Here is a 9,159-nt window from a genome sequence, read left to right as displayed (position 1 = left end):
GGATGAAGCGGTATCCCAAGGGTCTATAGTCATTGTCTTCTGCAGTTGGTGTCCCCAGCAACGATTACATTTTTCCCCTTTATTATGTGTTGGATGGGGAGTATCTCTGTTCCTAATGTCATGTACTGCAAATTCCTAGTGGATCACACGTATCCGGTTTCGCTGGTCTTGCAGTCAGATCTTCAGCACATGTTTGTCCGCAATCCTTGAGCTAATGGACAGCAATTCCTCACACCAAACCTTGAGGTAATGGGCAGCAACTCCTCTCAGCAATCCTTGAAATAATGGAGGGAGGAGTCTTATCTCAGCTCCTCCCACCCATCTCTGAGGCAATGGACAACTGGGGTCTTATCTCAGCATTTCCTGCCCATCTGTCAGACAACAGACAGGTGTCTTATCTCCTCTCACCAGTCTCTCAGATAATGGAGGGTGGAATTCCATCACAGCTTTTCACACCAATCTTTGAGACAATGGATAGTGGAGTCTGCTTTCAGTCCAGTCTCTTAGTTGATCACCCAGTGTATTCCAATGTATTATGGGCTTGTCTAGCTGTGTGCTGGACATTTTGTCCAGAAAGACACTAGGAGATGGTGGGACCTTTGGTGCTGATTCTCTGTTGTTGATGCCCCCTCAGACTCTGAATAATATTTTAATGCTTTTCCTTTTTCTTTTTTTTCTTTCTTTTTTTTTTTCCTTTCTTGAGTTTCTGTGGCCCCTTGTACTTTCTTATATCCCTTAGATTAATTGCTAATCGTCCCTGGCAAATCACAATTTGTATATCCATCCCAGAGATAATCAGAGATAATTGGTCACTGAGCCCTTATCCTCTTATCCTGCAGCTTTCTTAAGTGCAGGATTGTTACATTGCTTACCCTGTTGCCTTCCAGATGTTAAACCAGCAATATTCTAAATGTGCTAAACCAGTGAGCTGGTCTTTGTTGCACCAAAATAGATGATAAATGTGTTTGCATTGTGCTAGGAGTTTGATTAGTGTCCTGTCATGGCACATGATCTTATTTCCCCTACTCCTACTTGATTCACAAATAATGCAGTTTATTGAAGCACCAGAAATACAGATTTGGAATTGCTGTTCATAAATTCACTTACTGTATTAGCTCTAAAATCCAAGGCTAGGCAACGATCAATGGATCTCATATGGAAAAACAACCAATTGGTAATTCATTAAGCTTAGTTCCACCTGGGTACCAGCCAAAATAGTTGGAGGTGTAAATCTTACAAACAGGCTTCCCTGTTTTGTTGAGAACTAAGGAACAGACTGTAACTGCTCCACTCTCCTCTCCTGACAAGGAGACTTGTCTGCGCAGTGGGGCTGTATTCTATTCTCTGCTATGGAGGAGTTCAAATGCCACATTTATACTTTTGGGAGAAGCGGAGGTGAGACTGTAGTCAGATTACTGGTTGCTGCTGTCACAGATGGTGTGTCTGAAAAGCCACATTCTCACTTTGGTGTATATTTTATATGCAAATGAGGGATAATGAGAGTTTCAATTGCTTTCAGTCAGGCTGCTCAAGGGCTGTGGATCTTGCACAAGGACAGAACAGAACCATCAAACCAGCAATACCTGCTCTTCCACCTGGCTTGAGGCATCATTAAGGTCCCATCAGGGACCATAGAATTTTGCAAGAGAAATGTTGAGGTTTTGAATAAAATGGATGTGATGCATTGTTACTGAAGGTCTGCAGCTCACCTGGATCAAAGCACAGGCTTTGGTTTCATTCAGTAATCGGATAGAAGAAAATAAAGCTATGTGCACCTGCCTCCTGTGTTATCGGAAGAAACTCCACAACTTGTTCAAGTTGTAAAGTAGCTATGAGTTTATTCAGCTGAAGGTGCCCAGGGGATTGCTCCTCCAAAGGCATGCGTGCCTCAGTACCGTTTTCCCTCTACATTTATCCTCTAAAATCATACATATGTATTTAGTTGCACAATACGCCTATACATATTTATATTCTATCCCTGCTTCATATTATAATGAGCTCAAAGGTCCTCCATGCATGCGCCATGTCTCCTGGTGGTCTTGGGCAGGGGTCTTCAGATGAAGTAAATGAGTCTTCCTCAGGCCTGAACTTTTTATGCCTGGTCCTCACGCATGCTCTTCAGGAGCTTGGATGGGTCTGGTCTATGTCCAACTAATTTTGCTGAAACTTAAGTACCTATTTTTCATTATTAGGAGTTTATGTCCTGGTACTGCCTGGTAAGGCATGATAGGTATTTGCTGAGCAATATATCTGTTAAGCAAGCTGTGTAACTTAAGCAATACCCCCTGTACATTTTATCTAACCTATTCAATTTCACCTGCCCCCAAACTTCTTGCACTGATTTTCTGGCAGCCTCTTTGGAATCTACTACTTTATGGAAGTGGTAAAGACCACACTTCCAAATTGAGGGGTATAAATAGATAAGCTTATCCAACAGGTTTTTCAAGTGGATCCAACAGCAGATGGACTGCTAAGGCCTTTTTATTTCCCGGTGTGGTACAGGCACAGCGAATGCAGGCACCCTTGCCATCAGCTGCTGTATGTTTCCATTATTCTTCTTCCTCTGAGGGTTGAGTGGGTGACTTGTGTGCTTTCAAAAGTCAGAATCTAGATTATGATTGTTATACTTTGTGTTTATTATTAATAATTTGACTGATCTGCAGAGGTGACTCTGAGGGACTAAAAGGCTTAGTTAACTGAAATTTTAAGTAATAGGAAAGCTATGCCAATTGCTAGAAATTCTTTGTAACGATAAGCTATGCTGGCTGCTAAAATCTTTATATAATAATGAAGCTCTGATTATAACCACAAACTTGTGGGCAACTGTCACTCTACTGAGGATCCTTTAAGGAAGCTACCTGTCACTGAGCGACAAATGGCCCGGAGCCAGGAGGTAACTAGAAAGGGAAAACAAAAGCATAGCATTGACTCAGATATGTTTCCCAATACTCATGTGAAGGCAAGATCATAGTAACTGTTGACTGCAAAAGGCTATATATATATATATATATATATATATAAGGCCTACCAAAAGCTGCAACAGCATGCAGACTGAACCTCACAATCACCAATTAATGTCCAAAAAAGAGACAGAGGAGTCTTTTAATGAGCTTTATTTGAATAAAGGGAGAGTCCACAGGGACATTCCCCTGTGGTACGTCTCAAATTGGTCACAGGATGTAGCCTCTTTTTAATCCTATCTACCTGGCAGCATACCCACCCTCTCCCTTTCCCCATTGGCACAAGTACTCTGGAGGTACAGACTTCTCAATATATCTACTACATATTTCCCTTAGTATGTACTCTTTACTTCAGGTGTTGTACTGATACAGGGGTAACCAATGTACAGGGGGGTAGTACAGAGAAATTGTACATGGGGGTTAAAGGAATTCCTTTGCTTAAACTAAAGTACTGTCTGTCCTAAGTACCTGCCATTGCCATCTTGCCAAGGCATTGATTACTGCTGGAGGGGGAGATGCTTAGCTGTACTGGTAAGGGACAAAAGGAGATGTTTGGTTCTACTGATAAGCTGGGGAGAGGCAGACTGGGCAACCAAACCCTAAGACCATGACAAAAGCACAGGTGTTTGGTCCTACTGAGAAGCGGGGGAGGGGCAGACTGGGCACAGACCAAACCCTAAGGCCATGTCTGAAGGTTAAAAGGTGTAAAGTTCAAGAAGAGGAAGACTCATTTACTTCATCTTGAAGACTCCTACTCACAGGAGGAAGACTCATTTACTTCATCCTGAGACCACTGCCCATGAACAGAAGGGGCACTGCGCAGGTGCAAAGGACCTTCCGGCTCATTATAATATGAAGCGGGGATAGATAATAAATATGTATAGGCAGATTGAGCAACCTCATGTCTGTGTATACTTTAAGAGAATAAATGTAAAGGGAGAACAACCCTGAGGTGTACATGCTTTGGAGGAGCTATCCCCATGCACCTCAGCGCTGAATAAAAGCATACCTACTTTACAACTTTAACTAGTTGTGGAGTCTATCTGCGCATCAGTACGATCATTATTTTCTACTTTATGCTCCTTCTAGGTGGATACATTAATATTCTAAGCCTATTAACTATGCGCATTTCTTCTAGCAGTTCAGAAGTTCATAGCCTTAAGCTTTGCGGTTTTGTGACATTTTGTTACTTGCTGATTACACCATTTTCTTACTCTTTTTGTGGAGGTACATCCGTCTCTGTTCCTGTGCTGTTTGCCGATTACACAATTTCCTTAATCTATTTGTAAAGACACCCTAATTTCTTGCTTTTGTTTCAACAGTAAAGAGGAACTTTGGACATACAGAGAGGATCCAGCAGCTGCCATCTTCTCCATCCCATTCCAGTCCCTTAACCTACAGGTCACACCAGCTCATGTGGAGACAGTCACCGAGTGCTTGCGTGAGTGAGCAGTCAACTCATGTATAAAGCTTAGTAAAAATAATTTTCTCTGACCATAAAGTTACATCTAGAGCTTTGTTTCCCTCACTGTTACTCAGAATACATAAGATCTATTCAGTATAGACTTGTCAGTTGTTTAAAACCTAAACCTTTTAAACAGATCAAGGCCTCCTGGTAACTTTGTGATGTGAAATTTAAGTACTGCATTGCTCACATATATTTTATTTGCACGTTAAATATATAGCCGTTATTTATTTATCTACCTATTTTTTACTACAGAGGCTTTACATGTATCAGTCCCCAGTTCCTCTAACTGCAGGCTCCCGTTGAAGTCCCAGCTGGTGTTCAGTTTATGGCGGTGGGCGAAGGAATCACCGTGTTTCCCTCAGAACGCGCCGTTCCTGAACCCGGGCGCTGCGGGAGCACTCTGGGGACCTGAAGAGGCGGGACGAGGAGCTCACTCTGCAAGGATTGGAGAATCCGAAAGCACAACGTGACCGCGCTGCACACCTCCCTGCCAGCGGCACGGTGAAAACCCAGGCAAGCTGCTGCTGCCTGCCCTTCCCGGAGGCACTGGTCAGCTCCTCAACCGCACACCCGCTGCCTTCGTACCGCTTCTCGGCCGGCCTGGAGCGGCCTGCCAACCTCACGGGCCGGCTGGGCAGTGCGGCGGGAGCCAGCGATCCCACCCTCCCGCAGAGGGCTCCGCCCGGGGGTAGGCCTTGTTGCTCGTCCCGCCGCTGGCAGAGGGTTCCTTCCGTCTCTCACCGGAGCCACTGATTCTTGGCTCCGCCTCAGCGTGCATAGCGACTATTCAGGCTCGGTGAGGACGAGCAGCGGGCAGTAGAAGAGGGTGGGCGGCAGCGGAGGAGCTGCGCGGGCTCCTGTTTTCTTCCGCTCTCGGGGCCGGGGACCCTGCCGCTGTGGAGAGTCGCTCCTAGGGCCGCCGGTAAGGACCGCGCTGCTCCTGTGGCGGGCCTCGCGGCGGGTGGTGCTGCAGTTATATTGGGCTAGGCCGGTGAGGCCTTCTCCGGCTCCTCCCTGTTGGAGCTGGAGAAGCGGCGATGGAGGCGATCCTGTAGCCTGCAGCATGGCGGTACCGTCCTGACAGGCGAGGAGCATGGGCAGTGGGGGCTGGTGCGGAGCGGGGGCTGGCAGGGTGTGAGTTCGCTGCTTGTCTGGGAGAACAACTTAACGGCGCTTAAGCGCCGTGTGAGTAGCTGGGGAAACAATGAGATCCGCGGGTGCGGTTATCGGCTGAGCCATTTGTCTCCCGAAACACCCCCCGCCCTTAATCACTTCAAGCAGAAGTTTAGTGTATTTTTTGTATAGCGATTGAAGGCGATAAGACTGAAAGATGTCATTAAAGACCCGTGAAAAGTAATGCTTTAAAGGTTGTGCGCTCGGTGTTTCGCGTCTCCTGTTTTTTAAAGCTCTTGCGCTGGGAGTCCAGTGCTTACTGTGATTTTTGCTTCAGCCTTTCAGGTAGGCAGTGCAAGGTAAGCGGTGAGGAGCCGGTGCTCGGCCTTGTGTAAGAGGGCCACCTGCAGTTGAGTGTTGTGGTTGAACAAACAAGCCTATTTATACAACGGGAAAATAAAATGGTTTTAGTGGTATAGGTTACTATTTTTCTGGGGTGTTGTCTTGAATAGTGCGGTTGAAAGGATTGCTTAGCTTATTCCGTCTGTAAATGCAGATGGAAATGTGAGGCAGAAAAGGCAAGTACCCCATCAATGCTTTGGGTAATATGGTTTAGTGTGTGGTGTCCCTGCCCATGGCAGGGGGATTGGAACTAGATGATCTTGAGGTCCTTTCCAACCGAAACCATTCTGTGATTCTATGATTCTTTGTCAGCTCTCTTGATGTGCTCTGGGAAATATGTTTTAGATGGTTTTGATATTGGTGAAATAGAAGGGCATCAGGTAGGACGTTTGTGGGTTTTCACCTGAAGCACTGGATATCCTTCAGAAGCCCATAGGAATGCTGAAGGTTGTTTTCCTAGAAGTTATGAGGTTGATTTAACTCTTTCTAGAAGCTCTGTGGTAATGTTGGGCCTTTCCTGGCTTGTAACTGGCCTCCTGGGACGGTTTAAAAGTAGAACAAAACAAACCCAGCTCATTTTGACTCTTGGTAAATGTTTTCTAGCTCTTGCATCTGATAATGGTGGGAGTAAAACTTGTCGGTAACACCAAAAGCTCCTTACTGGGCTCTTATCTTCCTATTTCCTTGACTTAACCAGCCAGTGTCCCAAAACATTTAAGATTGATATTCTTGGCAGAGAAAGTAGACTTGTGTTAATGATCACTTTTATATTACTGTCCACAAAATTAAATCTATTACTCTCAATAGCTGTGCCAGTATAAAAGTTCGCCTGGGTCTGGAAGCAAAGCCTTAGCCAGTGTTGCTGAGGTTGCTCTGAAGGTGTTTATCAGGAACCCCTGGTTCACACTTCATTAACTCACTGCAGTAAGGTGCTTAAGAGTTAAAGGATGAAGCCTGCTTCACGCATCTTAAACAGAATTTTTTTGTTTGTTTTCAGGAAATAATATATTGTCTAATGTTTTGGCGGGGGGGGGGGAGGGGGGAAATGCCAAACCCAAACCCCAGACTATTACAACATGCTTCATATTGAGACAAAACCGTTAAGCCCTATGTAACGTAACTTTGCTATTTAGCATGAGTCTGACTCAAAAACATGACCGCTTAATAAAAACCCAGGTGCAAGTAAGGACCTGCCTTCCTGGTAGGGCATGATATACAGTAAGTTAGTACTTGGGTACGTAGGCATTCTTTCATCTGCTTCTAGAAGTTGCTTAAAAGCAGGGGCATCTGTAAGGGCAATATATGATACGAATTTGAACCAAAGAACCAAGCGTGTAGTTTGCAGGTGTTTGCATTTAATCAGTAATACTAAGCTAAAAGGTAGACAGTTATAAGAATCCTGATTAATACCCATAGACTATCCTTGTAGCCCTAACCCAAGTGCACAATAGAATAAGAAAACCACAAGTTGTGCAGCTTACTGAATTGTATGAGTGTATGCTTTAGATAATATTATATCAAGATGAAAAGTAGGTATAAAAGAACTCCTAAGATTCACTGTTCTTTGAACCCCCACATGCTTCTGGTGCCCATAAAGGTTTGTGCTTTACTTTGCAATGCGTACTGTGGAGTGATTTCTTTGAATCAATATCAGATCTGTTGTTGGAGTGTTTTCATTTCCTGCTTAATAGTAGCTAAAACTATTTATCATTTAAACTGTTTCTCCAGGTCATTGATCTGCCAGCTTTTTAGAAGAACTTTTATTTTGCCATTTTGGTTCTGTTTTCTACTTAAAGCACAAATGCTTTTTCCCTTCCTATAACTCTTCAACAACAATAGTTGTAGATCAGTAAAATATTATGATCTGCCAGAGACTGGCCTTCAAACAGTGGCTTTTTAAAAGCTAGCAGGCAAAAGTGTTTTGGTAGTAGAATATTTTTGTTTACAAAAATTATACAGAACACTGTTTCCTAGCTTCCCCCTCTTTTTGTGATGAGAAGTGGTTAAAAGGGGCTTGTTGTGTTCTCTTAGTCACCTCTGATTTAGTATAAAGGTGTATGGTGGTATATTTCCCCACCCCACATCTTCTGGGCCACTCTGATCTCAGGAATTCATTGGCCTTTCTGTAATGGGTTGGGCAGTGACGTGTCTCTTGACTGTACAAGGAACACTTGCATGGCTAAGGTGGAAGACAGCATTGACTATACCAGGAATTCCTGTTGCCTGGCCAAGGTTGGAAGTGAGAGCAGGAATAATCATCCTGACATCCTCATAATGTTCCTTCCCTTGATTGTAGTTCGAGTGGAAAAGTACCACTATTACTGGAGTTCTAAACAGTCTCTAGTACTTACTGACTCAGGTTGTGGCCAGGATGGAAACTTGCTGATGACTAAAGCCAGTCAGCTTGTGACCCTGTACACAGTGGTCCTAAGTGAGGCCCTTTGTGCTCTCCTGGACTACATTGGGTTGTGACCTGCATCTCCCTCCAAGTGGGAGGCCTCTCGGAGGTTGTGAAATCTCAAGTTTGAGATAATCAAAGGACTGTCCCCAAAAGCTGATGGTGGGGCCTTGATCAAAGACTCCCCACTTCTTGAGGCTCAACTCTCACCCACTCAGAAGTGCTGAGACATTTGATGTGAATATTTCACTGAACTCAAGGAGAATTTTTAACAGGTATATAAAGTATTCAAGTACTGAGGGCTGAACAGTAGGCTCTAACCAAAGCTAACCTCTAGATGAACCTCACAACTTGATAATATGTATCTTTCTATATGCATAGTATTAACTGCATATGTAATATATTACCTGTTTTAGTATGAATATATATTTTGATGCCAATCTATAAAAGCTTTGTTGTAATGCTTATTATGTAATAGTAACTAGCAGAATGATACCTGTTTATTTAGAGACTTATTACAAGGCCCTGAAATTGGATGTCTGGCCTTGTTGAGAAATATGTGATGAAACCTGAAACAGATAGAGATACTCCCTTGGGCTTCTCCTTAAGTCCTGGCTAGGCTTTGGGCAGAATCCAACAGGGAGGGTGACACCAAATGTTTCTGCATGTGAAGTTTTGCAAGATGTTTATTCAACTATACATAAGCTGGACCCTCTTGCAGTGACTTTGGAGACCTCACCTACAAGTAGATGCACTGTATAGGACCTGCCAGTTGCCAGGAAAGGATGTCCATATCCTCGCTGCGACCAGGGCTCTCC

Source organism: Melopsittacus undulatus, chromosome 5 (assembly GCF_012275295.1).
Source record: "Melopsittacus undulatus isolate bMelUnd1 chromosome 5, bMelUnd1.mat.Z, whole genome shotgun sequence".
Taxonomy (NCBI): Eukaryota; Metazoa; Chordata; class Aves; order Psittaciformes; family Psittaculidae; genus Melopsittacus; species Melopsittacus undulatus.
This window is presented reverse-complemented; position numbering follows the sequence as displayed.